At 44.1% G+C, this 27,951-nt stretch overlaps 1 long non-coding RNA gene across 1 annotated transcript; it reads left to right on the forward strand.

Moving 5' to 3' along the window:
- Window positions 1-55: 55 nt before the first annotated feature.
- LOC115476645 lies at window positions 56-27,912 on the forward strand. The gene is made up of 4 exons (XR_003943211.1): window positions 56-117; window positions 7,603-7,687; window positions 11,954-11,986; window positions 27,441-27,912. It is a non-coding gene; the product is annotated as an uncharacterized LOC115476645 (long non-coding RNA).
- Window positions 27,913-27,951: the final 39 nt, after the last annotated feature.

Genomic DNA, 27,951 nt, shown 5'->3' on the forward strand with positions numbered 1-27,951 from the left:
ATTCTCATACTTGCTATACTTGTTTTTGGTTATCTTATGCAATACTCACTAGGCTCCTTGAACTATAAAATTGCAGCAGTTTGTAGAATCTTTCTCCAGACTACAGAGAGGACGTAGGTGAGTGACTTTCATTTTTATTCTCTGTTTCGGAGCTTCTCAGTCCTTTGTTTCCCTCCACTCCTAGGCTGCTTTGACAGCCTCAGACTCCATCTCTTCCCACAAAAATCACAGGAACACTATAGCCATGCTACAGCTGGTTTCGGTCCATTTCCAAACTCATAACTGCAGACATTCAACACTACTTTCTTTCTCAAGGGATCACTGCATTGTTTTCTACTTCAACCCAAAAGGCACTTTTCCTACTCTCTATCCTTCAGCTGCTACACTCTTTTTTCTGCATATTGGAAAGCTGCCATCACAATCTTCTTATTCCACTCCCAACTCACCAGTGGCTGTAGTACCCATCCCTTTCCTCACTACAAACAGTAAGGAGGGGCTTGTGGTTGTAATAACATGCGAAGTGTCAAGAACACATCCATGTTGTTGCATGTCATTTACAAATGGAAATTAACATTTCTTGTTTTGCTGCTCACCGATAATAGTCTGTATGCTTTACAAATACTGCACATGCTTAGGGCTTCTTTTACTAAATCACACAAGTGATTCCTATGTGGCAAATGAGAGGAAGCCCGTTCGATTCCTATGGGCTTCCTCTCATTTGCCGTGCTGGGAATCACTAGCACAGTTTAGTAAAAGAAGCCCTTAATGACATAGCTCTCCTAATGAACGTAAGTTCAGGAAAAAAAATGAACATTCCCAGTCATAACATGGGAAACAAAACAAAATTAAAATTTTCTGGCTGCCTATCCCTAACAAGTATTCAGCACCACAATCTTGTTTCCATCTACCTTCAGGCAGCCCAGATCAGCAATGCCACTGACTCCTACAAATGCCCTTCTCATAGCAACAAAAGCAGTGCAAACATTTATTTATTTTATTTAAATGTATTTGATATACTGCTGCTCGCAAAGTTGCATCTAAAAATCTAGATACATCACATCAACCAGCTCACCATTGTCCACATTTTTTTCATGCCTTCAAAGAAATGAAGCAAATTGGTGAGGCAAGTCTTCCATTGGCTGAACCCATGCTGATTATCTATCTAGCTTATTTTCGAAGGGAAGGACGCCCATCTTACGACACAAATCGGGAGATGGGCGTCCTTCTCCCTAGCGCGCCCAAATCGGCATAATCGAAAGCCGATTTTTTGCATCAACTGCTTTCCGTTGCGGGGACGACCAAAGTTCACGGAGCGTGTCAGCAGTGTACCGAAGGCAGGACGGGGGCATGGTTAAGAGATGGGCGTCCTCAGCCGATAATGGATAAAAGAAAGGCGTCCCTCACGAGCATTTGGTCAACTTTACTTGGTCCCTTTTTTTTCACAACCAAGCCTCAAAAAGGTGCCCGCACTGGCCAGATGACCACCGGAGGGAATCAGGGATGACTTCCCCTTACTCCCCCAGTGGTCACCAACCCCCTCCCACCCCACCCCCCAAAAAATTAAAAAACATTTTTTGCCAGCCTCTATGCCAGCCTCAAATGTCATACCCAGCTCCATGGTTATAGAAGAAAATGGGATGTTTGACCCAAAATAAACAAGTATTTTTAAGATCCATCTCTCCAGGTTTTGTTTTGCTGTGGTCAAACATCCCACTTTCTTCTATAACTGTGTTCTCCTGTGGGGCGTTCGAGTTCTCCGCTTGACTGCGGATTTGTTTGAACATACACCCAGCTCCATCACAGCAGTATGCAGGTCCCTGGAGCAGTTTTTAGTGGGAGCAGTGCACTTCAGGCAGGCGGACCCAGGCTTATCCCCCCCCCCCCCCCCACCTGTTACACTTGTGGTGGTAAATGTGAGTCCTCCAAAACCCACCACAAACCCACTGTACCCACATGTAGGTGCCCCCCTTCATCCCTAAGGGCTATGGTAGTAGTGTACAGTTGTGGGGAGTGGGTTTTAGGGGTGTTTGGGGGGGCTCAGCACCCAGGGTGAGGGAGCTATGCACCTGGGAGTAATTTATGAAGTCCATGCAGTGCCCCCTAGGGTGCCCGGTTGGTGTCCTGGCATGTGAGGAGGACCAGTGCACTACAAATGCTGGCTCCTCCCATGACCAAAGGGCTAGGATTTGATCATTTTTTAGATGGTCATCCTTGGTTTCCATTATGGCCGAAAACCGGGGACGACCATCTCTAAGGATGACCTAAAGACGACCATCTCTAAGGTCAACCTAAAGACACCATCTCTAAGGTCGACCTAAATGTTGAGATTTGGGCATCCCCGACTGTATTATCAAAACGAAAGATAGACGTCCATCTTGTTTCGATAATACGGGTTTCCCTGCCCCTTCGCCAGAACATCCTTAGAAATGGACGCCCTTAGAGATAAGTCGTCCCCGTTCGATTATGCCCCTCTTTGTGTTCCATAATTTTATTCTTTATAATAGTTTCCACTATTTTACCCAGCACTAACATCAGGCTTACCAGTCTCTAATTTCCTTGGTCACCCCTGGAACCCTTTTTAAAAATCTGCATCATATTGGCCAACCTCCAATCTTCAAGTACTATGAACAATTTTAATCACAGGTTACATATTACTAACAGCAGATCAACAATTTCATGCTTGTGTTCTTTGAGTACCCTTGGATATATGCCATCCAGTCCAGGTTATTTACTACTCTTTAATTTGTTGATTTGGCTCAATAAGTCTTCCAGGTTCACCAAGATTTCTTTTAGTTCCTCCACATCATTTATTTATTTATTATGTTTATACCCCGCACTTTCCCACAGAAGCAGGTACAATGCGGCTCATCACCTTGAAAACCATTTCCGGTACATCTTCTTCCATAAAGACTGAAGCAATAATTCATTCAGTTTCTCTGTTATGGCCTTGCCCTCCCTGAGTGCCCCTTTTGCTCTTTCATGATATAACGCTCCCACAGATTCGCTCGCTGGCTTTCTGCTTCTGATGTACCTGAAAAATTGTTACTGTGAGTTTTAGCCTCTATGGCAAGTTTCTCTTCATATTCTCTTAGCCTTCTTTATCAATGCTTTGTATCTGAATTTAGACCATGTTTCCTTACATGCTTTGATTCTTTCCTTATTCACCTCAAAGCAAGACTATTGCAATATAGTCTATCTAGGCTGCAGTCACCTCCAATTAAAAAAGATCCAAACTTTACAGAACACTGCTGTCAGGTTCTCAGGTTCAGAGCCCACGGGGACGGGCTCTGGAGCAAACGTGAGTCCTTGGGCTGCTGATGAGGAGCGACAGCAGCAGACAAAACCCACCAACCAACACTGGGCTAGCACACCGGCACAGACAAGGACTGCAGGCACCTCCCAGAGAGCCAGAACACATGGACTGGAACCCCCTGGACTGGAGGACACCGGACTGGTCCACACTGGACTGGAACACACCGGACCAGAACCCACTGGAGTACACCGGACTGGTCCGCACTGGACTGGAACACACTGGACTGGTCCATACAGCGTCACCTGCACTTAGCCACTGTCCCCCAGGAGTTGAGCCCCTGGGTTCGAGCGGCCGGCAGGACTTACCGGATACAGGATAACACAGGGACCAGGATACTAGAACAAGCTTGAAACGGAAGTGCTCCTAGGTACTGAATTAACAGGGGTGCTCCCAACAGTAAACCAACAGAAGTGCTCCTAAGCACTAAACTACCAGGGGTGCTCCTAACAGTAAACCAACAGAAGTGCACCTAAGCACTACACAAACAGAAGTGCTTCTAACAGCACCAACAGGGAAAGCAGGGAAGCTAAACACATAAACTAACAAAGGTGCTCCTAAGCACCAAGCTACAGCAGTGCTCCACAGCACTAAACTAACACAGGTGCTCCTAAGCACCAAGCTACCAGAAGCGCACCTAAGCACTCCACTAACAGAAGTGCTTCTAACAGCACCAAAGGGGAAAGCAGGGGAACCACAAGGAAAAAGCAGGGAAGCTAAACACATTAGTCACAAGTGCACACTGCACCAACACTGACCTGGACCTATAGCAAACGTTGCAAAGGCCCTGAAGGAAAGAACACCACTTTCTTATCAAGGCCCTGCCTGATGATGTCACAACTACCAGACACAGGCAGCCAGCATACTGAAACACAGAGAGGCTTAACCCACAGCTGCAGTATAGTGAAGCAATTAGAGTCATGCTGCTGGAAGCAGCCAGCACAGAGAGACAGAGCTAACTCTGTCAGGCAACACACACAGGTGCAGTATAATGAAGCAATTAGAGTCATGCTGCTGGACGCAGCCAGCACAGAGAGACAGAGCTAGCTCAGAAAGGACAGACAGAAGAAACAGAAGCCAGCTAAGAAGCTGACCCCCAGAAATAAGGTAAGTCTGGGAGGGGTCACGGCCACATTCGTGACAACTGCTAAGAAACTTCTATGTAATGCCTATCATTCCAATCATATCTCTCCTTTTCTCAGATCTCATCATTTGCTTCCTATAGAACAGTGCATTCCTTTTAAGGTTCTTCTTCTTGCTGTAAAAGCCCTCCATATTGGCTTACCGCTTTCTCTCTCATCTCTCACTATCTCATATTGCCCTCTCGTATACTCCATTCATTCAACAACTATCGTCTTGTCCTCCCAAATCCAAAACAAGCCACCCTAGAATCAACTCGACACCAGGCATTTTTCTTTGCAGCCCCAGCCTTTTGGAATGCCTTACACCTTCCCATCAGAGCTGAAACTTCATAAAATACTTCAAATCACTTCTTAAATCTTAGTTTTTCCAACAAGCCTTCCCCTCTTCTTAACTGATTCTGCTCTCGGCTCTTCCACTGTGACTAAAGTCTGTTGACCTAGTTCTTGTTTGTCTCTAAACTACTGTTGTCTTGTCTGTTTCATTTGAACGAATGATTATCTTATCTTTCCTATCGAAAAATTGTAGATTTTTTTTCTACATGTTTATAATTTTTTATTTTAAACCACTATGAACTACTTGCTGGAAATGGAACTATAGGAACTCTCAATCAAATCAATAAATATTCCATTTTAAACTTTCTGAATAGACTTGTTTATAGAAAATGCTATAGTTTATAGGTGTTTAAAATGGTGTCAGCAGAATTTTTTCTCTGTACTTACTTTGCAAGTTGGAACTGGTGTTTTAATAGCTGGAGAGGCTGGTTAAACTAGGGTTCAGAGTTCCACCAATAACTGAAGGTTGGGATCATTTTAAGAGATGCAGTGTATCATAAGCCTTTGTTAAGGATGAATGCCACAATATGGCCTGCTCCTCTGAGGAACTAGTAGAAAAAGCTTCTTGAGGAAGGGAGAATACTTGAAATACGTTTTCTAGAGTTAATTTGCTTAGGTCTCTGTAAACCTTAGTACAGATCTTAGTCACTTCTGGAAGAGTTTGAATTCAAGATTTGCTGTAAGAAGGAAATGATCTGTCCAAAGGGGAAGGATCCATGTCAATTCTAAACACTGGGACTGTGAAACAAATATAGGATATGACCTGCTTTATGGGTGGAATAGCTATTAATTGGAAAGAGGTGAAGCTCTTATAGGAGAGTTTGAAAATCAGTGGTGTAGGATGTCTGAAAGTCATCTAGATGTATGTTAAAATCTCCTAAAATGATGGGATGAGTAGATATAGAGAAGTGTGAATTGTTGAGTGACTACAGCAACTGAAATGAATAAGAGCAAGTGGGAGATGTTTGATAGACTAACAGAAAATCAAACAGTTTATGATTCACCAAGATACTGAGTCCATTTCAACAAGGAAATAACTCAAAGTGTTCTTTTACCACTAACATGCTATTTTAGCATAGGTCCCATTCCATGCAATATGCCTAGGTTGTAATAACCTAGGTTAAAAGTAAAATAGCCCATCTTAACAGTAGCCCATTTATTTATTCCATTATTTAGCCTGTCCTCCTGATAATGCCCAGAATGGATTACAAAACTACATACATAACAGGGTTAAACATACTACATATATTGACAACATAACAATGTAAAACTAAATAAAACTAACTAAACCCAGATTAAATATGCAATTTATCGAAAGATATTAAATAAACAAACAAGTTTCAACAGCTCTGTGATACCCTAACAAATCATTCATTGAAGAGGAAGGGACTTTATTCCACAGTCAGGTCATAGGATAAGATTATGCTCGAGAATGAGCAAGCTAAAGATGGAAAGACCTGGTGGAAGGCAACAAAAAAAAAAACACTTTTCACTCTGGAAACACATCAGATATCCAGGAAAATAAACTGGTAGTGTATCTAAAACATATTTTGGTGCCATCCTATTTAAAACTTTAATGGTAGCACTAACATTTTTAAAATACAGTGTTTCTAAGCTGGAAGCTAGTGCAAATGAAGAGAATTGTTATAACATGATCGCGTAAACCCGAATTCAACAAAAATCAGGCAGCTGTGTTCTGAATACACTGAAGTTTCTTCAAACTTTTATGAGGTATTCCAATGAACAACACGTTGCAATAATCACTATGTGAGATCACATAAGCCTAAAGCAACTGAGCAAAATCAGACAACACAAAATAATAACGAATCTTTCAAAGATGATGTAAATTACAAAAAGAGGAGGAAACTAATTGTGATATATGATTCTCAAAAGTCAACCCATCATCCTGGGAAAGTCAGTTCACCCTCCATTGCCCTAGGTTCAATATACTGCTTAGCTTGTGAGCCCATTAGGGCTCAAAAGAGGTGGTATATCAAATTAATTAACCAAACCAACCATCCCAAACTACCAAAGAACTCCCAAACTACATACCTGCTGCTTAGCCACTATATTGGAACCCTCCCATAACAAGGATGGAGGAGAGAACCAACAACTACCTCTACGAATCCACAAGAATAGATAATATCACCCCTTTTTTGTTTTATCCTTCTTTGGTATCTTTTTTTTCTCTGTTTTTATTCCTTTCTCTGTGTTTAGTCTCTTTCCTTCAAGGTTTTTCAATAAATAAATAAATAACTACACAAACAAGCAAACTTTCTCTTCTTTGCATTTTTCTTCTGCATTAATACATGGCAGCTATCCAGAGCAACCTCAGACACCCAATCACCCAAACCCCTAATCTGACAGCTAACTCCTTGATCCAATCATTCCAATCCCCATCCCCATATCTGCCTGACAACCCCCCGAATTCAAAAATCCCATCCCTCCCAATGACAGCCTGACCACCCATCTAAAAATTTTGCCTCCTTTCAGTGACCTCCCCCCTTTCCGGGACTTACCCAGGGTCAGCATTTGTGAACCAGCGGTTCTGGGTGATAAAAATCCTCCTTCTCAGTCACCTGGGTCAGCGCTGTAATCCTTAAATGATGCCGATGACCCCTAGTGGTAGTCTTGCAATACTACCGCTAAGGGTCATCCTTCCAGAGACTCTCCCCACATACACCTTCTCACTCATGGGAAGTCTAATTAAGACAATACCTGTTTAAATTATCAGGAAATTTACCTGTGGAATATCTGGCTAAAGTAACTGTTTTGAACTTTACTGAATATTGACCTCATATTATCTACTCTTTTCAGGTTTTTTTTATATGCTTCTGCTTTGAAAAATCAAGGTACTTCAGAATGAAAAGCTTCCATCTGACCCTTCTGCTACTGACATTGGGTAAGAATCCATTTTGTAAAAAATAAATATCTATAGAGAAGTTAAAAACAATGGAAGGCAAAACAATTCTAGAATGCTGATAAGTGGATCAAAGTGGGTGAAGTGAGCATTAAAATATGGAAAACATTTTAACAGAAATATGACTGCATGAAATGCACATTGGGAATAGACCCCTTAGTGTAAGCAGGGAGGAGTAAAACAGGATAGAAACTCACTAAATCCTGGGTCATACTAATGAAAGTTAGAACAAGTTTGGTCTACCCAACAAGTGAAAAGATATCCTAACTATTGGTACAACATGCAAGGTTCCACAATAGGGTTCACCACTCAGCAATATTTAATTATTAGATTCAACTATGTGATTGGTCTTGTAGTATAAAGGTTCCAATGAACTGATGTGGCCATGTTTCGGCAAAGTTGCCAGCCTGAGAGATCATGAACTGATAAAATACAGCTACTAAAAACAAACTGAAGGGGTCTTTTACAAAGTGGCAGTAAGCTCAACACAGGCTTACTGCTCGCTAAAATAGAAGTACCACCGGGCTACTGCAGCAGCCCGGCAGTAGTTCCCACCCCCAGTGTGCGCCATTTCCAGTGCTAAAAAAATATTTTAATTTTTGTAGCACCAGTGTGTACCCTTCGTCAATCTCAGTGGGTGCCAGTAAGTGCTCTCCATCCCCAAAATGGGAGCCGCAGCAGGTGCTTCACTTGCCGCACGGCCATTTCTTTTAAAAAAGAAAGACCTGCCTTTTACCCTCTGCAGTAAAAAGGGGGCCTCAGCATGCATCCAAAACACAAGCCGATGCCAGTGTAGGCCCCCGTTTGCCGCAGCTTCATGAAAAGACCCCTGAGTCAACAACTGTATATCATCTCAATTCACCTCCTTATCTCAGTTTTCTGGAGCTACTTTTCTTTGATCACAGTGTTCTCTATGTCACTACTCTTTTGTCCGCTTAAAGCCATTTATCTAGTTATATCACACTGCATAAAAGGTTGTCCTATCTCTAACCTGCTAATTTATTTAACTAAGTTTAGCACTGCATATCTAGTTAGTCTGATTTAACCAAATAACCTTTACTAGATATTCAACTGACATTCAACTGACTTAACAAAACTAGGGCCCTGTTTACTAAGGTGCGTGTTTTTAGCGAGCCTACACTTAGCGCGCACACTAACCATGTAGGCACCTATAGGGATATTGTAGGCATGTACATGGTTAACGCCCCTACAATGCTGCTTAGTAAACAGGGCCCTAAGTTATAATAGTATATAACAGCAGATAAAGACACACATGGTCCATCTACTTGGCCCAATAAGTCAGACAGAGCCACACCTGCCACTCTGTGCAGAATACACTCTGTCATAATTAAATACTAGTATAACAAATAGGGCAGTAGCATAATCATGGAAGAGTGGTTTTATCATTTTGATGTAGCCTAATCACATTTATTGATTAAAGCAGAGGAGTGTGGTAGCTGACGAAGAAGGGCAACCTTCGAAAGCTAATCAAGAAATGTATTAAGTTATGTTCAATAAAAAAGGTATCATCTTATTTTCTTTTCCATGTTTTATTTTGTTTGATTTATATTGATTAAAGCAGCAATCCAACAATGTTGCAAACTGATAACATTTTACTCACTATCAACCTTAAGGTATCTACCTTCCCCTCTGAGATATACTCACAGTACGTGTTATGAATGCAACACAAAAAATGCACACTTGTACTTGCCCCTGCTATTCTGAGGTCACAGACTGTAGAAGTCTGCCCATCACTGGTCCTACTTCCTAATCACTAGAGTTGCCACCAAAAGAGCAGATGTCAAAGCTAGAAGGGAACATGGTTGGACCTGCTCCATTATTGTGCTTAGAGCAAAAGTGCATTAGTACAGTCTTGCCTCCAGGCAAGAAACAACACTTGGGTTCCTCTAAAGGCCAACCTACCTCAGTGCAGTTTCCTTTTCCTCCTGTATACAACTTCTGCTGTGCCAAAGCATAACTCTTCACAGTGGCGTAGCCAGACAGCCAGTTTTGGGTGGGCCTGAGCCCAAAGTGGGTGGGCACAAAATTTTCTCTGCTCCGCCCTACCTCCACCTCAAAATATAAATACTTTAGCTAATGAGGATCCTCAAGCTCAGTCAGCTGAAGACTTTCTCTGAAGGTGGCCAGAACTCTCTTTTACCAAGCTTGGCAGGCAGCAGCAATGACCCTAAGCCACTGATGCCAGTACCCCACACATGCTTAGCTGTCGATGGCTCAAGGATGCTGTTGCCAGAGCTTGGTAGAAGGGAATTCTGGCCGCCTTTGGAGGAGGTCCTTAGCTGGGGATGTCTGGGAATCCTCACCAGCTATACACCAAGGGTTAGGACTGGTGTTAGACCTGCTTGGGCCCAGGTCAGAAAATAAAGGAGGGCTCCCCTCCCCGATTCCCTCTCCTCTTTGCCTCCCTTCCAATTTCCTACCTGCCATTACTATCACACCAACAGAACCTCACCAAATATAGAACAAGGGATCACAGATTAGATATAAAAATATTTAGACAAAAATTGAAAAGGAACCCCAAGAAGTTAAACATAGCATTACTGCAACACTGGAGACACAAAACATGCATTTCCTTTTCTACAGAACACAATACAAAGACATTTCCTATGCACATTTTCAAAAGCTAACATATTCCATTTAAAACATTCAAAATAAAATGCTTTGTTTCTACCTTTGTTGTCTGGACATTTTATTTTTCCATCTTGCTGGTTCCAATTTCTCTTTTCTGCTTTCCTCTCTGCCGTTTGCTAATTCTTCTTCAAGCGACTGTAGTCCATTTGTCTTTTCTCCTCTCTCCTGTCTGTTCCCTCACTATTCTGCCTCTGACATGTTGGTCATTCCTTTGTAGCTCTTTTCTGTCTCTCTCTTACCCTTCTTTGTCTCCTTTTTACTTTTCAACTACCTATCAAATTTCCATCTTCTTCTTTCACCCACTAGCTCTCCCATTCCCCATCTCTACTTTCTTGCTCTCCCATTCCCCATCTTACTCCTCCCCATCTCTACTTTCTCTTTTTATCTTTAATCTACTTCCCATTACCATATTTCTACTCTCTGTAATCACTATCTTTCATTCATTTCCTTGCCCTCTCCCACAGGGTTCCACCATTCCCATCATCTTCTCCCTCCACCCTTCTAACCAGCATCTGATCCCCTCCCCACCCCACCATGGTAGCCTTATATTTTCCTGCCCCTTCTCTCTTCATTCCTGTTAAATAGTAATAGTAGTAGTCCTCTCCCCCATGGCCCAGCATTTCCCCCCTCACCACCTACTGTGTACCTCTCATCCACCCCCATGTCTGTCTCCCCCTCTCATTCCCACTGTCCAACGTCTCTCTCCCCTTCCCATACAGCATATCTACCTTCCTCCCCTCTACCAGCATGTCTAACATTTCTCCCTTCCTTCCACCCCTATGCCCACCATTTTGCCCTCCTCTCCACCCCTATGTTTAACATTTCTCCCCCTCTCACCACCTATCCCCTCTCTATGCAGCATGTCTCCCTCTCCTTCACCTCATATGCAGCCAAGACTTCTCCCTTCCTGACCCCTCCACCCCTTTACTGGATGTCTCCCTTCTTCCCCATGCAGCTTCTCCCCCACCCACCATGCCTCATCATTCCATCTTCCCTGTGCAGCATCTTTCCTTCCATCTTCTTCCCTCCCCACCCTGTGCAGCTCCTCTGAGCTTCCGGGTTAGCGCTGCTGCTTAGTAGCTGCAAGTAGATTTGAGCGGCAGCCGGCAGGCAGCGTGTGCGAGCCGAAGGAGCTGCCTGCGATCAGAATCGCTGCTGGGCGGGCCTGCGAGGGTGAGGGTGATGGAAGATGGGGGTGAAAGTTGTGGCACGCCATGGGGGAAGGGACGATGATGGGGACCGGAGCCTCCGGAATCGCTGTGCTGCTGGGCGGGCCTGACCCCAAATTGGGTGGGCCCAGGCCCGCCCGTGGCTACGCCCCTGACTCTTCATGACAGATTCTTCCTTCTTCTCCAGTGCTGATTAGTGGTTGACAAGTCCTAGTGATTGGTATTGTTAAGGGCTACTATAAAAAGAGTTACTTATCAGAGGTACATTCCCATTCAATGAGAGCTATCCTTGTTTAGTTATCCTGTTAACTGTAACTAGATACGATCCTGTTGAATATTGGCTCTGATGTTTCTTGGAGTTATTAATTCTGATATTGTCCAGAGCAACCCGGCATTACTAACTAGTTTTCTTCTGCTTTCTTTCCAGCTTTGCCTTTGCTGTTTTTGGAAAGCGTAAGAGGTAAGAGAGAGGCCTGCAGTCAGGGACAACATGAAAAACATGTTTACAAAGCACATGCATGCTTTGAAGACCTATAGGGGGTGATGCAGTTACCCATTGGAGGTTCTTTGCTCATTGTAAACTAAGAAAAATTTCCCAGTCCCAGTTTAGAGGGGTAGTGAGTGTGAAATTCTTGGATTAAATCTGGAGCGTGAATATTAGTGGCTGGTTCCCAGGAGTTATCTTCAGGGCTGAAATTTTTCTAAGACAGTAAATAATAAAGTTTTCCCCTGCAGCGCTTAGAATCCAGAATTTCTGCTACCGGATCTGGCGTAGCATCAGGAATGACGGGCTTCTTAGGCTCAGGATGCCACTTGGAGGGCAGAAATGGTTTCAGAAGAGAAACATGGAAGGCATTATGTATCTTCAGGTTGAAAGGCATACATAAACGATAGGTGACTACTCCCACTCGGGCCCGTATAGCAAATGGTCCAATAAATCTAGGAGCAAACTTAAGGGAAGGTAGACGTAATTGTAGATACTTGGTGCTGAGCCACACCTTTTGTCACAGCTGGAGAAGAGGCGCTGTTCACCTCTTTATGTCCACAAAGTACTTGTATTGTGTCAAAGCCTGCTGGAGATGAAGTTGGACCTTATTCCAGCTATTTCGGATGTCTTAGAGGGTACGATGAACAGCAGGGGGTTCCAGAGTCTGAGGGATCGGTAGAGGTAACCGAAGATGTTGTTCACAAACAAGGTAGAAAGCAGACATACGAGAGGACTTATGGAGGTTATTATTATAAGCAAACTCTGCCCAAGGGAGTAGAGAAACCCAGTCATCTTGTCGACTATTAACGTACATTCAAAGGAAGTTCTTGAGAGTTTGGTTGACCCATTCCACCAACCCATTAGTTTGGGGATGATAGGCAGAAGAGAAGTGGGTGGCAATATTCAATGTTGAACAGATAGATCTCCAGAACCATGAAGTGAACTGAGGACCACGGTCACTTGATCCGCAGAGGAAGCCCATGAAGGCGAAATATATGTTGAATAAAGGCTTTGGCCAAAGTCGCACTGAAGGTAGAGATGGCATTGGTATAAAATGAGCCATCAGAGAGACGATCAATAATCACCCAGATCACAGTTTTGCCTTGAGAAGGAGGGAGGTCCGTAATAAAATCCATTGAAAGTACCTGCCAGGGACTTTGAGGAACCAGCAGGGGTTGAAGGAAGCCCCAAGATTTGGTGTGAGAGGACTTGTTCTGGGCACAGGTAGGACATGTAGAGACAAAATGTCGTATATCCATACATGGCCACCAATAGTGTTGCGATATTAGATATAGAATTTTACGAAACCCTGGGTGTCCAGCTAAAGGAGAGGCATGTCCCCATCTGAGAACAGCTTTTCTGTATCAGGGTGGCACTGAAGACATGGCTAGAGGTGGATAAATACCAGTAGCAGTGACAGTACAAGCAGGATTCAGCATGGGACAGGGTTCATCAGGTTCCACAAGGGATTCAAATGCTCTGGATAAAGCATCAGTCTGAACATTCTTTTCTGCATCAGTCTGAACGTTCTTTTCTGCCAGTCTAAAGGTCAGTCAGAATTTAAAGCGGGCAAAGAACAGGGACCAATGCACCTGATGAGGGTTTAGGCGCTTGGCAGTTTGCAGATACAGGAGATTCTTGTGATCAGTTATAACAGTTGGGTGAATGGCTCCCTCCAGTAGGTATCGCCACTCTTGCAAGGCTAACTTAAGAACTTAAGAGCAAGTAACTCCCAGTCTCTGATAGTATAGTTGTGTTCCGAGGGAGTAAACATTTTGGAGAAAAAGAGGCAAGGATGGAGTTTGCCTGTATCAGAGGCTTGAGATAGGATGGCTCCAGCTCTGAGGAAAGATGCATCTACCTCCAGAACGAATGTTTACTTATGTCCAGGCTCCATAGAACTGGTGCAGATAAGGCTTCCTTCAGTTTGTTAAAAGCCTGCCAGGCTTCTGGGGACCAGTGTTTGACATCAGCACCCTTTTTAGTGAGTGCAGTCAAAGATGCAGTGATAATAGAATAATGAACTATAAATTGTCTGTAATAACTTCCAAATCCCAGAAAGCGTTGCAGAGGTCGTAGATCTTGAGGTTGGGGCCAGTCTTGGATAACCCAGCGTTTATCAGGATCCATTTGTAAGCTGTGGGGTGAAATGATGTATCCCAAGAAGGGAATAGAGCGTTGATGGAAAGCACATTTTTCCAGTTTTGCAAATCATTGAAGGACCGTTCGCACATGATGAGGATGTTCTTGAAGTGAAGTAGAAAAGTATGTCATTATCTACCTGGCTGACAGATGAATACAGAAGATCTCTGAAGGTATAATTGATGAAATCTTGAAACACAGTGGGAGCATTACAAAGACCCGAAGGGCATGACCCGGTATTCAAAGTGTCCCTTGTGGGTATTGAATGCCGTCTTCAATTCATCTCCACGATGAATACGAATCAGGTTAAATTTTGGAGACGTTCAATGAATGAGAAACTTGTCCACCCTTAGAAGCAGATTTTACCTTTGAGTATTGCTTCGCTTGGGTGAGTTAACACTCTGAGAACTTGTCCTTTACTCAAACATTTTGTTCATATTTTTCTCATATTTCTCTTTAAATTAGTACTCTGGTTTAAATTTTATTGTATAATCTCTACCAGAGAGATAGTTGGGAAATTAATGAGTAGTATGATTAGCGCAGGACCATTTCTTTTTTGGGGGCTGAAACAATCTTTTACATGCTGCGGTATAAAGGGGCCTCGGTGCGCGGCAAATCCATGTGCCAATGCCACCACTGAAGCTTCAAAAAGGGGTCCTATGTGAATTAAGGGATAAATTCTATTTAAAAAGCACTAATCTCCCACATTCTATTTAGCGTGACTTAAAGTTTCGCAAGCAAATTCGGTTGTATTCCGGATTTGTATACACAACTTAATTAGTTAAAAAGCTAATTGGCAGCAATTGCCACTTAACAATGGACACTAATTGGCATTAACTAGAAATTACGCCCACAATTGTCCAAGTGTATTCTGTAATATGATCTCGTAAATTACAAGTCTCATAGTTGAAAAAGGAGGAGTGGCCATGGGCATGGAATGGGAGGGTTGTGGGCATTTCTAAAATCTGCGCGCATTATTATAGAATACGCCCAGCCTACGCCTAATTTGGTTGTGTGGAGGGGCGCATAGTGTATTCTACAATCTGTGTGCAAATTTAGGCTTATTCTAAAGAGTACACCTAAATTTAGGTTTACTTTATAGAATACGCCTAGCCATATTTTTTTCGGCACTGATTTTTCAGACACCATATAAAGAATCTAGTCCTATATGTGAATGTCCAGAATATGTATATGCACTATCCAGTTACATGTTTACTGAATACCTGGGTATCAACCAGTCAGTGGGAGATAACTGTCTAGAAGAGGATCCTACATATAGTTATCTCTAGCTAATGATGCCCAGATTGCCTTTGGCAATCACAAATGAGGTGATTAAATTTGCAGATGATACAAAACTATTTGAGGTTGTTAAAACACGTGCAGATTGTGAAATATTGCAGGAAGACCTTAGGAAATTGGAAGACTGGACATCCAAGTGGCAGATGAAATTTAATGTGGACAAATGCAAGGTGATGCACATTGGAAAGAATAATCCAAATCATAGTTACCTGATGCTAGGGTTCACCTTGGAGGTCAGCACTCAAGAAAAAGATCTAGGTGTCATAGATAATATGCTGAAATCTTCTGCTCAATGTGCAGCAGCAGCAGCCAAAAAAGCAAATAGGATGCTAGGAATTATTAGGAAAGGGATGGTGAATTAGACTGAAAATACTATAATGCCTCTGTATCGCTCCATGGTGTGTCCTCACCTCAAGTACTGTGTTCAGTTCTGGTCGCCGTATCTCAAAAAAGATATAGCAGAATTAGAAAAGGTTCAAAGAAAAGCGATCAAAATGATAAAGGGGATGGAACTCCTCTCATATGAAGAAAGGCTAAAGAGGTTAAAACTCTTCAGCTTGGTGTACAAAATCCTGAGTGGTGCAGAAAGAGTAGAAGTGAATTGATTTTTTACTCTTTCAAAAAGTACAAAGACTAATGAATATTCAAGTTACATGGAAATACTTTTAAAACAAATAAGAGGAAATATTTTCTTTTTCACTCACTCAATGAATAGTTAAGCTCTGGAACTCTTTGTCGGAGGATGTAGTAACAGTGGTTAGCGTATCTGGGTTAAAAAAAGGTCTAGACAAGTTCCTGGACAAAAAGTCCATAGTCAGCTATTGAGACAGTCATGTGCAAGCCACTGCTTGCCCTGGGATTGGTAGAATGGAATGTTGCCATGATTTGGGTTTCTGCTAGGTACTTGTGACCTGACTTGGCCACTGTTGGAAACAGGATACTGGACTAGATGGACCATTGGTCTGACCCAGTATGGCTACTCTTATGTTATGTTCTTATGTGAACACACTTTCAATCCCTTTACCAGGTTTATACAACTTCATTTACAAGCGTGCCAGAGCTGGAAAACAAAGTAATAAAATTTGTCATTTGCATAATACAGTGCAATCCGCTTAAGTGCAAGGTTCTGGGACCAAAGAAATACATGCAGTTAACCGGAGCATGCACTTAACCGTTGTGACCCAAAGAAGTTTGACATCTGAAAAACATATGTACAGTACTGTTTATTATATGTACAATATACAGTCTCCATTAACTGACGTTATACAGTCTCCGTTAACTGACGTTAGGTTTACTTGAAGTAATCAGTCATAGTCCTCTGTACACTCTTGTGTCTGCGAGTTCCATAGACTATGTCTGCCAGATGGTAAAAACTGTCATAGCACTGACATCCAGTGGCCTCCAGATAGGCCCGCACAGTGTTGAGACTCTCCAACGCTATTGCAAAAGTGACAGGAGGTTGTTGAATTTTGTCAGCATGTGCCTCGCTGCTCATTTCATCATCTGTTTCATTATCAGCTGTTGCCTGCGTGTAGGCGCATATCTCGACATCAGTGCTGCCGTTAGCTGTTTGTAGATCGTAATCAACTCCTCTTCAGTAACACTGGCTGGGATGTCAATAGCCTGTTCATCTGACACGTTTGCAACAGCTGCATCTGTTTCGTCCCTCTCCACATCCTTAAAGCTTGCCCACTTGTAGCAGTTCACAATGGTTGCCTGTGCAACATGATTGCAGGCTTCTTTCTGCATATGTAGGGAATCCAACAGTGATAGATTACGAGCCAGTTAAACAGCACGTTTATCCTTGCCAGTCTGATCATCCATAACGCTCATCAGACGACGTAGCACAAGAGCCCGATAATGTTGTTTGAAATTGGCTATTATGCCCTGATCCAAAGGTTGGATCAGAGAGGTAGTGTTTGGTGGCAGGAAGACCATCTTGACGTTAGACAACCTGACATCATCACTGTGTGCAGCACAATTATCACAAAGCAACAAAATCTGACACTTTTGTGCCCGTATTCTAGTGTCTAACTTCTTTAGCCACTGCTTCCAAATTTCTCCAGTCATCCATGAATTTGCGTTAGGAAGTCACTTAACATTCTTGAAGCAATGGGGCTGTTTGCTGTTTCCAATGATGAGTGGTTCCAACTTCTCACTCCCATCCATATTGCAGCAAAGGAGTATCGTCAGTTGGTCCTTTGATGTTTTACTTTCTGCAGTTTCGGCTTGTTTGAATGCAAGTGTTCCATCAGTAATCAGTCGCCAGTAGAGACAGTTTTCGTCAGCAATAAAAATGTCACGAGGTGCAAACTCGCTCAAGATGGTAGGAAGAACTGAAACAACCCAATTTTCAGCATCAAAGTTATCGTCTTGTTTTTCACCATGCTGTTTCTTGAATTTTATGTTGTTCCTCACCTTCCATCTTTCCAACCATCCAACAGTGGCTTTGAATTCAGTTAGTCCAAGACTTTCAGCTAGCTGGTTAGCTTTCTCCATAAGCAGTGGACCACTGACAGGAAACTGCCTGCTCCTGACTTGAGAAAACCACCAAAGAAGAGCATTTTATACATCCTCAGCTTTTCCCACCTCTTTTCGTTTCCCGTGTGGATTTGTATTGTTTTACCAGTCTTCCAGAAGCTGATCTTTCTGCTTCAAGATATGTGAAATTTGACTGGGATTGACACCATATTCTTTAGCAATAGATGCTTGACTTTGTTTGTTTTCTAATTTTTTAAGAACTTCTATTCATTCAGCCAGTGTTAAAGTCTTACAGTTATGCAATGACGACGACTCCAGTGTACACTATAACAACATTCTTTCGCTTATTCTGCCTGTGGCAGTTAACCAACGAGATTTCAAATTTACCACTCCTTTCTCACGTGCCAATCGGCTTCCATATTCCGTGCGTGCACTTATGCGGAGTCTTTCCTGCAGAGGAGTGGTCTTAAACCATGCATATAAGTGAATCTTGTACTTATCAGTGGTGTGCTAAACCGAAATTTGTCCCCAAAGAAATTGATGGCGCCAAAAACAGGACCGAAGTATGGCATGCAGTTAAACAGCCATCCTTTTATTGTGAAAAAGACCCGACATGGGCCGTGTTTCGGCGCACAAGCGCCTGCCTCAGGGGTCTAACATAAAAACACACAAAAATACAGTTATAAATGCAATTATGGATTCAGATCGCACATAAATAAACATTCATACCATAAATAATTAATGATTAAATTATAAAAACAATATAAAATATAGTAAAATGAAATAAATGAGGTAATGCAATAAATGATTCAGTTATAATATTAAAATGAAATACAGAATAAAATGAATGAGGAGCAGAATTAAGTCAGTGATAATCAGATAAAAACTAGTAAAAAAGCCCCGTTTCTGATGCAAATGAAACGGGGGGCTAGCAAGGTTTTCTTCTGTGTGCATGTGGGAGGGTGTGTGTCCCTGCCCTCTGCCCTCTCTCCCCTCCCCCCTCTGAGTCCTTCACTGTTACAGAGAGAGCGATTTGATTTCGTGCTTTGCTGTGTTTTCCTTCACTGTTTGTGTTACAGAGAGAGCGAGGGCGGGGCAGACACTCATGGGGAAACCGGATATCTCTCCCCCTTCACACTTCCGGCTGGAGGCTTCATAGAACGTTGGTGGTGCCTTTTATATAGAGAGATAATATGTACAATCATGTTCCAAATTAGGCAATCCACTTAGGATTTCTGCTTATACATATACACCTTGGTAAGTCATTCTTTCTCTTGCATTTCAATACATGATGGTTTCTTAACACTCATGTTACCATGACCATTATATTACCACATGTCATTTAATTGACATTTTTGCTCATTAGGTTACAGATTACAATAGGTCACCATATTATGCATAACTGATTTGATGCTTTTGCACACAAAGTTTTTTAAGTGCACATGATTGCACATATTATTTTTAATATATTTTTTTCTGATTATCACTGACTTAATTCTGCTCCTCATTCATTTTATTCTGTATTTAATTTTAATATTATAACTCAATCATTTATTGCATTACCTCATTTATTTTATTTTACTATATTTTATATTGTTTTTATAATTTAATCATTAATTATTTTATGGTATGAATGTTTATTTATGTGCGATCTGAATCCATAATTGCATTTATAACTGTATTTCTGTGTGTTTTTATGTCTGTGTGTTTTTATGTTAGACCCCTGAGGCAGGCACTTGTGCACCGAAACACGGCTTGTCGGGTCTTTTCCACAATAAAAGGACGGCTATTATCTGTTTCTTGAAGGCCCAGTGGTGCTTTTTTGTCTGTGCTGTATATTTGTATGCTGTATTACCCTCAATTTTGTTAATGCAGTTAAACAGAGCATGCGCTTATCCGACGTGCACTTAAATGGAGTGCACTGTATTTTATAATATTGAAAACATTAATTATTATTTATGACATTTATATCCCACAATATTCCCGCCTATGGGCAGGCTCAATAGTTAATAAGCAAACAATAGTACAATAGTACAAAGTACAGTAGACAAGGTCACAAGTGGGAGAAAGAAATAACTGAGGAGGAAGAGGAAGAGAGGGGAGGTGATAAATTATCACAGAGTGAGCCATGGGCTAAAAGGGGGTGCACCTGTAGGACTCGTGGCATATGCACTGCCAAAAAGGAAGGTCTTGAATCGCTTCTTGAAGGTCGGGTGATCTGAAGTGAATTTGACCTCTTGAGGCAACCCGTTCCACAATTGAGTGCTGAGATAAGGGAAAGAGGAACCATAGATGGTCTTATATTTGAGGCCACGGGGAGCAGGGTAGTGGAGATTGAGGTATGAATCTTCTGTGATTATATTAAATATACGGAAGAAACATTTATGGATATACTGGTAAAAATGATGAGTATTCTACATTTGCCACAGATATATTTCTTCATCTCTGCTTCTGAACCTCAGACCAGATGCAATCATCTACATAGGTACATAAGTATTGCCATACTGGGTGTTAGTCTGGCTGTGAACCCTTGGGCCTCGGCCGAGGCCTAGTATAGGGGTTAGGTCAAGGCCGAGGGTGGGCTGAGCAGGCACTACACACTACTCCAGCTACCAAGCCCTGTACACACACACGCAACAACCAACTTGCACCTCAGAAAAGGCAATCAGACGGGCCTCACGGCCTATCTGGAACCGATTCACTCAGAATTCAAGCATGCGGGCCTCACGGCCTAACTGGAACCGACTCATACTTAGGGAGGGGAGAAAGAGACTAAATGAGGGGGTCCCCCCCACGGGGGTAGGAGCACCAGCAACACCCTCGGTGCAGGTAATCAAGGAGAAAGGGAAGCATACACAGAAACACGTCAAGCTGTAGCCCGAACTCACCACACAGCACCAGAGCAAACAGAGAAACCCAGGTGCAGTGAGAGAGGTAATTAAACACACGCAGGCAGCAGCCGGCAGACAGAGACAGAGCAATAGAAAGCTGCAAGTCAGGAAAGGAGTAACAACTCCACACAAGCATTGCTAATAGCTCAGACAGAGCAAAGGTAAGGCTTCAGCAGAATTGGAGAGAACACCAAAGCAGGGGTTGACGGGAGAAGTGAGCTTAAGTAGAACAGACTGACATCAGCTCAGCCCCTGACGGACCAATCAGGAGTGGTTCCAAGCATTCCCCTGTCTGACTAGCAGAATTCTAACAGAATCATAACATCACCCCCCCCCCCCCCAACCTTCAAGCCCCCCCCCCCCCCCCCACACACACACACACATCGGGACCAGGGTTTTGGCTTGTGTGGGAAGAAGTGGTGAAAACGTTTGACCAGTACTGGGGCATGTACATCAGCAGCGTCCTCCCAGGAATTCTCCGCTGGTCCATAGCGTTTCCAAGAAATCAGGTACTGAAGGAGTCCCCTGAGGCGCCGAGCATCAAGGATCTTCCGGACTTCATATTCCTCCTGGGAGGCAGATACCATGGGACAAGGTGGCAGAGCGGGCAGGGATCCTTTTGTAAGAATCACAGGCTTAAGCAAGGAGACATGAAAGGTGTTATGTACTTGGAGAGTGGGTGGTAACTTCAGCTGGTAGCATACTGGATTGAATTGTCTTAAAATGCGGTATGGACCCACAAATCGTGGCACAAACCGAGAAGAAGGTTGCGAGTAGACAACCATTCAAAATCACCCGGCTGGAACCGGGGTTCCAATCTCCGATGCTTATCCGCTTGACACTTCATGCAAGCAGAGGTTAATTGCAGTGTCTTCTGGACAGAAGACCAAATAGACTGGAAAGAGGTTACTGCTTTGGCAGCTGCTGGGACATTGGAGCTATTCCTCAATGGAAACGGTACGCGAGGATGTCTTCCATACACTATGAAAAATGGAGAAGCCCCTGTCGCCGCGCTCTCTCTATAGTTATGGGCAAACTCTGCCCAAGGAAGCAACTGACTCCAATCATCATAATGGTGGGTGACATACATTCTAAGGAATTGCTTCAAGTTTTGATTGATGCGTTCCGTTTGACCATTGGACTGAGGGTGATATCCTGAGGAGAAATTTAGTTTTACCCCAAGGGCCTGATTCAAGGCTCACCAAAACTTGCACTCCACGGTCAGATGTAATTAATTCTGGTAGGCCGTGGAGATGAAAAATAAACATGATGAAATACTGAGCAAGCTTCACTGTCATGGTGGTGCCCAGGTTCCTTGCTTGCAGACACCTCTGCCCCCGGTGGTTAGACCTGGTGGGTGCTGGGAACTGATGGCTTACCCTTTCCCATGTTCCAGAAGATATGCTGGTCCGGTCCAGATCTTCCAGCCTTCCAGATTGTTTTGGGAGTTTTTTGGAACTAAGCAGTACCCGTACCTGGTGAACTCCCTTGTATGCTGCCTTTATTAACCACCTGGGGAAGTCTCTAGTTTGCCTTGCAACAGAGGTCTTCAGAGGAGTTTCCTTTGCTGAGAGTTTGTTGCAGTGCTGCTGTGCTTTTTCCTGATTGTGGCTTTGACCCTACTTGTCTCCTGGTTTATTCTTCTGTCTGCTGCCTGCCCAGACCCGGCTTGTTTTCTGGTTTAGTCTGTTGCTTGCTGCCTGCCTGGAAGCCCGGTGTGTTTCCTGGGAGTACCTGCTGTTCCTGCAGTTCTGCATTCCTGCCCTGTAAGTCCTGTCGGCCACCTGCACTCAGGGGCTCAACTCCTGAGGAACAGCGGCTAAGTACAGGTGAAGTTTGGACTGAATTCCTGTTCTGCTTGCTCCAGTTTGCATTGCCTCAGCTGCAGCCCTTGCCTGGGAGTTCCTGTCCTGAAGTTGCTGTATGTCTGTTCCGCCTTGGCTGTGTTTGGGTGATTCCTCCTGCCGCTGCCGCCCTTTGGCAGTGGTCCAAGGGCTCACTAACCCAGAGATTCTGCAAGAAGCGTGACATTCACAGCTGATGGGAGGCTAGACAAGGGTAAAAAGTGAGCCATTTTAGAAAAACGGTCTATCACAACCCAAATGGCTGTATATCCTTCAGATGTAGGCAGGTCAGTAATGAAGTCCATGGCTATATGGGTCCATGGTCTCTCAGGCACTGGTAACGGCATGAGGAGGCCCTGGGGTCTTTGCCGATCAGACTTATGCTGAGCACACTCCGGACAAGCGGCGACAAATTCTTGCACATCATGGTCAAGTGTAGGCCACCAATACCTCTGCGAAAAGAATCTTTTAGTCCCCAGTATAACAGGATGTCCAGCAAGTCGGGAGGCATGACCCCACCGAAGTACTCTTTCTCTCAACCGAGGTGGTACAAATGTCATACCTACGGGTACCGCAAGCATCATAGCTGGAATAATGGCAGCCGGTTCAATTACATGTTGCAGAGGTTCATCTTCTAGGTCTGGTTCTAAAGATCTAGAGAGCGCATCTGCCTTGGTATTTTTCTCCGCCGGATGGTAGGTTAATGTGAAGTGGAAGCGAGAGAAAAATAATGCCCACCGGGCTTGTCAGGGATTCAATCTCTTCGCCTCACGCAGGTAAACCAAGTTCTTGTGGTCAGTGAATACGGTGAAAGGTTCTTGGGCCCCTTCCAAAAGATGTCGCCACTCCTCTAAGGCCAGCTTAATAGCCAATAGTTCCTGGTCACTGATGGCATAATTCTTCTCTGCTGGAGTATATTTTTTTGAGAAAAAGGCACAGGGGAGAAGCTTCCCACTAGAGTGGACCTGTGACAGAATTGCCCCTGTGCCAACTGACGACGCATCCACTTCCACCAAAACTTTCCTGGCCAGATCAGGATGTCGTAACACTGGCGCCACGACAAAAGCCCGTTTAAGATTTTCAAAGGCCTCATAAGCCTCTGGTGACCAATTCCGGGCATCAGCATTCTTTCTGGTCAGAGCAGTAAGGGGAGCAATCAGTGACGAATAATTGTGGATGAACTGCCTATAATAATTTGCAAATCCCAGGAAGCGCTGCAGCGCCTTACGCCCAGTGGGCTGTTGTCGATGCAAAATCGCTGTCAGCTTGCTGGGATCCATCCATAGTCCTTGTTTCGAAATGATATATCCAAGAAAAGGCAGCTCAGATCGATGAAACTCACATTTCTCTAGTTTCACGTATAATTAGTTCTCTCTTAACCGTTGTAATACGATCTTCACATGTTCATAATGATCCTCCGCTGATCTAGAAAACATTAGGATATCATCTAGATAGACCATTACGAATTTGTATAGGAGGTCTCTGAAAATGTCGTTCATGAAGAACTGGAAGACCGCTGGGGCATTAGCCAGGCCAAAGGGCATCACCAGGTACTCACAGTGCCCGTTGCGGGTGTTAAATGCGGTTAAACCTCGGATCCGAACGAGGTTATAGGCCCCTCTGAGATCCAGTTTGGAGAATATCCGGACTCCCTGAAGACAATCAAACATCTCAGCAATCATGGGTAAAGGATACTTGTTCTTTCGCGTAATAGCATTGAGCCCTCTATAATCAATACATGGGCACAACCCTCCATCTTTCTTCTTCACGAAGAAAAACCCTGCGCCCGCTGGCAACTTTGAAGGACGAATGAACCCTCGAGCAAGGTTGACCTGTATATACTGGGTCATGGCTTCAGTTTCTGGATGGGAGAGAGGATACACTCAGCCACGAGGGGGTTCAGCTCCTGGTAGTAGGTCAATGGCACAATCATAGGGTTGATGAGGAGGTAAAGCCTCTGCTCATTGTTTAGAAAAAACATCTTTGAAGGACTTATACCTGTCTGGTAACACTAAATTGACTTGGGCCAGAGGAAGCAGCGTTGGTACAAGAGAGACTTTGTCCAGACAGGCTTTACGGCAGGCTGGGCCCCACGCTGCCAACTGACCCTGGTCCAAGTCGATGCGGGGGTTATTCAAGCAAAGCCAGGGTAATCCTAGAATGATGGAATCACTGGCTGACGGGAGTACGTACAAGGAGATTGAGATGGAGATGGGGTGAGGCAATCCTTCGGTACGAATTTGATGACTCCGCACCAAATCCTCGCTGATAAAGTTACCCCCCCCCCCCCCCCGCACCAGAGTTGACTAGAGCTTCCAGGCAAGGGTTATCCTTGACAGACAACAAAACTGGAAGCAAGACATGTGTCCAGGGTGAAAAAGACTTCGGCCCCGATACCATCTCCCTGGCTGGGATCAGGGCTGCTGGTTTCCTCAATTTCCTCCTGTTCAGGTAACCACGGACAAAGTGTCCCTTGACTCCACAATAAAGGCAAAGCCCCTTGGAGCGTCTTCATTGCTTCTCCTGAGCTGAAGTAAAGACACGATCAATCTGCATCGGTTCTGGCCCATCTTGCAACGGCAGAGACTGGGCTGAAGGGTCCTTTTGTGGTATCTTTGAGTCAGCCCCTCCAAACCGCTGACTGGCGCGACGCTCACAGGCACGCTCCCTGAAACGAATGTCCACCTGGGTGCAGAGACGAATGAGGTCATCCAGGTTGGAGGGCAGCTCCCGACCCGTAAGTTCGTCTATGATAGTGGAAGATACCCCATGCCAGAATACAGCAGCAAGGCACTGATTGTCCCAACCCAGTTCCACTGCCAGGGTCTGGAATTGAATGGCATACTCGCCCAGGGAAAGCCGACCCTGATGCAGATTCAGAAGTTGAGTTGCCGCCGAGGAGGCCTTCCCGGGTTCTTCAAAGATGAGCCGAAATTGTTTCAGGAACTCTGTCAAATTTTCCAGTATAGGGTCTCTCTTTTCCCATAGCAGGGAGGCCCAGGCTAGGGCGGATCCCGAAAGCAGGGCGATGATGTATGCCACCTTTGCCCGATCTGAGGAAAAGTCCCAGGCCTGCAGCTCAAAGACAATTTGGCATTGATTTAAGAAGCTCCGACAAGTTCTGCTATCACCATCATAACTAGGAGGCTGAGCTACCCGAATACCTAGGCCACTCATCATGGGTCCCGATGACCTAGGAGTTGGCGGAGCTCCACTAGTCCCAGTAGTAGTAAGAGTGTCCACCCATTGATTCTGCGCATCAACAGCTCCCATTACTTGTTGTAACTGCGCATGCAGTTGCTGGAGTAACTGCATAGCAGTGGGCTCGGTCAAGCTCATGATTTTGGCGTTCTGTCTGGTTGTGAGCCCTTGGGCCCCGGCCGAGACTTAGTATAGGGGTTAGGCCAAGGCCGAGGGTGGGCCGAGCAGGCACTACACACTACCCCAGCTACCAAGCCCTGTACACACACACGCAACAACCAACTTGCACCTCAGAAAAGGGAAGATAGGCCGTGAGGCCATCTGATTGCTCTATCTGGAACCGATTCACTCAGAATTCAAGCATGCGGGCCTCACAGCCTAACTGGAACCGACTCATACTTAGGGAGGGGAGAGAGACTAAATGATGGGTCCCCCCACGGGGATCGGAGCAGCAGCAACACCCTCGGTGCAGGTAATCAAGGAGAAAGGGAAGCATACACAGAAATACGTCAAGCCGTAGCCCACTACACACAAAGAAAGTGAGGGACTGTAATATAAGATACTGTAGGCAGAGACCCTCAGCAAACAGGGAAGGGAAAAGTCCGCAAAATGGAGTGCTGAACCTAACACACACATCAGCACAGAAAGGGACAGTGCTCTGTAATACAGGAGGTGGTACAGCAAAGAAAGGACTGAAACAGTCACAAAGGGAAGACTGCAGTAAACAGATAACTGCCAGAAGCAGAAAAGCTCTGCAGACAAAGGGTTAAACCAAGCTCAGCACACAGACAGCAACCAGAGCAGGGAACACAGCAGACAAAGGGTTAATTGAGAGTACAATGAAAAACAAACAATCCCCACAGAGAGAAACAAAGGGCAGGACCTGCCAAGCAGAAAATAAACACTACAGGAAGGGAACTCTGAAGGAAGGGAAGCAAACAAATGAACTGGAACAGAACGAGGAGGAACTCACCGCACAGCACCAGAGCCAACAGAGAAACCCAGGTGTAGTGAGAGAGGTAATTAGACACAAGCAGGCAGCAGCCGGCAGACAGAGACAGAGCAATAGAAAGCTGCAAGCCAGGAAAGGAGTAACAACTCTACACAAGCACAGAGCAAAGGTAAGGCTTCAGCAGAATTGGAGAAAACGCCAAAGCAGGAGTAGACGGGAGAGGTGAGCTTAAGTAGATCAGAATGACATCAGTTAAGCCCCTGACGGACCAGTCAGCAGTGGTTCCAAGCATTCCCCTGTCTAACTAGCAGAATTCTAACAGAATCATAACACTGGGAAGGACAAAAAGTCCATGAAGCCCAGCATCCTGTTTCCAACAGTGGCCAATCCAGGTCACAAATACCTGGCAAGATCCCAAAAAAGTACAAAACATTTTATACTTATCCCAGAAATAGTGGATTTTCCGCAAGTCCATTTAATAATGGTCTATGGACTTTTCCTTTAGGAAGCCGTCCAAACCTTTTTTAAACTCCGCTAAGCTAACCGCCTAATCTGTTGGTTTAATTCTTAGATTGTGATGAAGATGGCTGAGACATTTCTTTTCTTTTTTCCCACAGGGATTTCCTGCCCAAATAATAGTCATTACACTCCATGCAATCCCAGTAACTGTGAAGTAACCTGTGCTACTCTTTCCAGTCAGCCAAGACCTTGTACAAAAATGTGCACTAAGGGGGACTTTTGTGCATGCGATCAAAGCTATGTCCGAGATTCGAATGGGAATTGCATCCCTCCAAGCCAGTGCCCTCCCAAAGCCAAATAAAAAGTCCTCTCATCGAAATGTATATCATGATGGCAGATAACACCAAAACACAGTGCAATTTTCAATTCAGTGTACCAAATGTAGTTCTTTCCAGTTAAACTCTGACTTTGAGTCACTTAAAAGCAGCTGGGGATTCTCTGTGCTTATCCCAGTCTTTGTCTCTAGCACCTCCTCTGGGAATCTATTTTATGTATCTACGAATCCTTCTGATCCTCGTTTCAATACTTATTTGCCATTAATAAAAATTTGCTTTGTGTGTATTATTTATATCTTTCATGTAATTGTGCCCTTCTTTTCTTCTTTAGGAT

This window comes from Microcaecilia unicolor, chromosome 8, assembly GCF_901765095.1.
Source record: "Microcaecilia unicolor chromosome 8, aMicUni1.1, whole genome shotgun sequence".
NCBI lineage: Eukaryota > Metazoa > Chordata > Amphibia > Gymnophiona > Siphonopidae > Microcaecilia > Microcaecilia unicolor.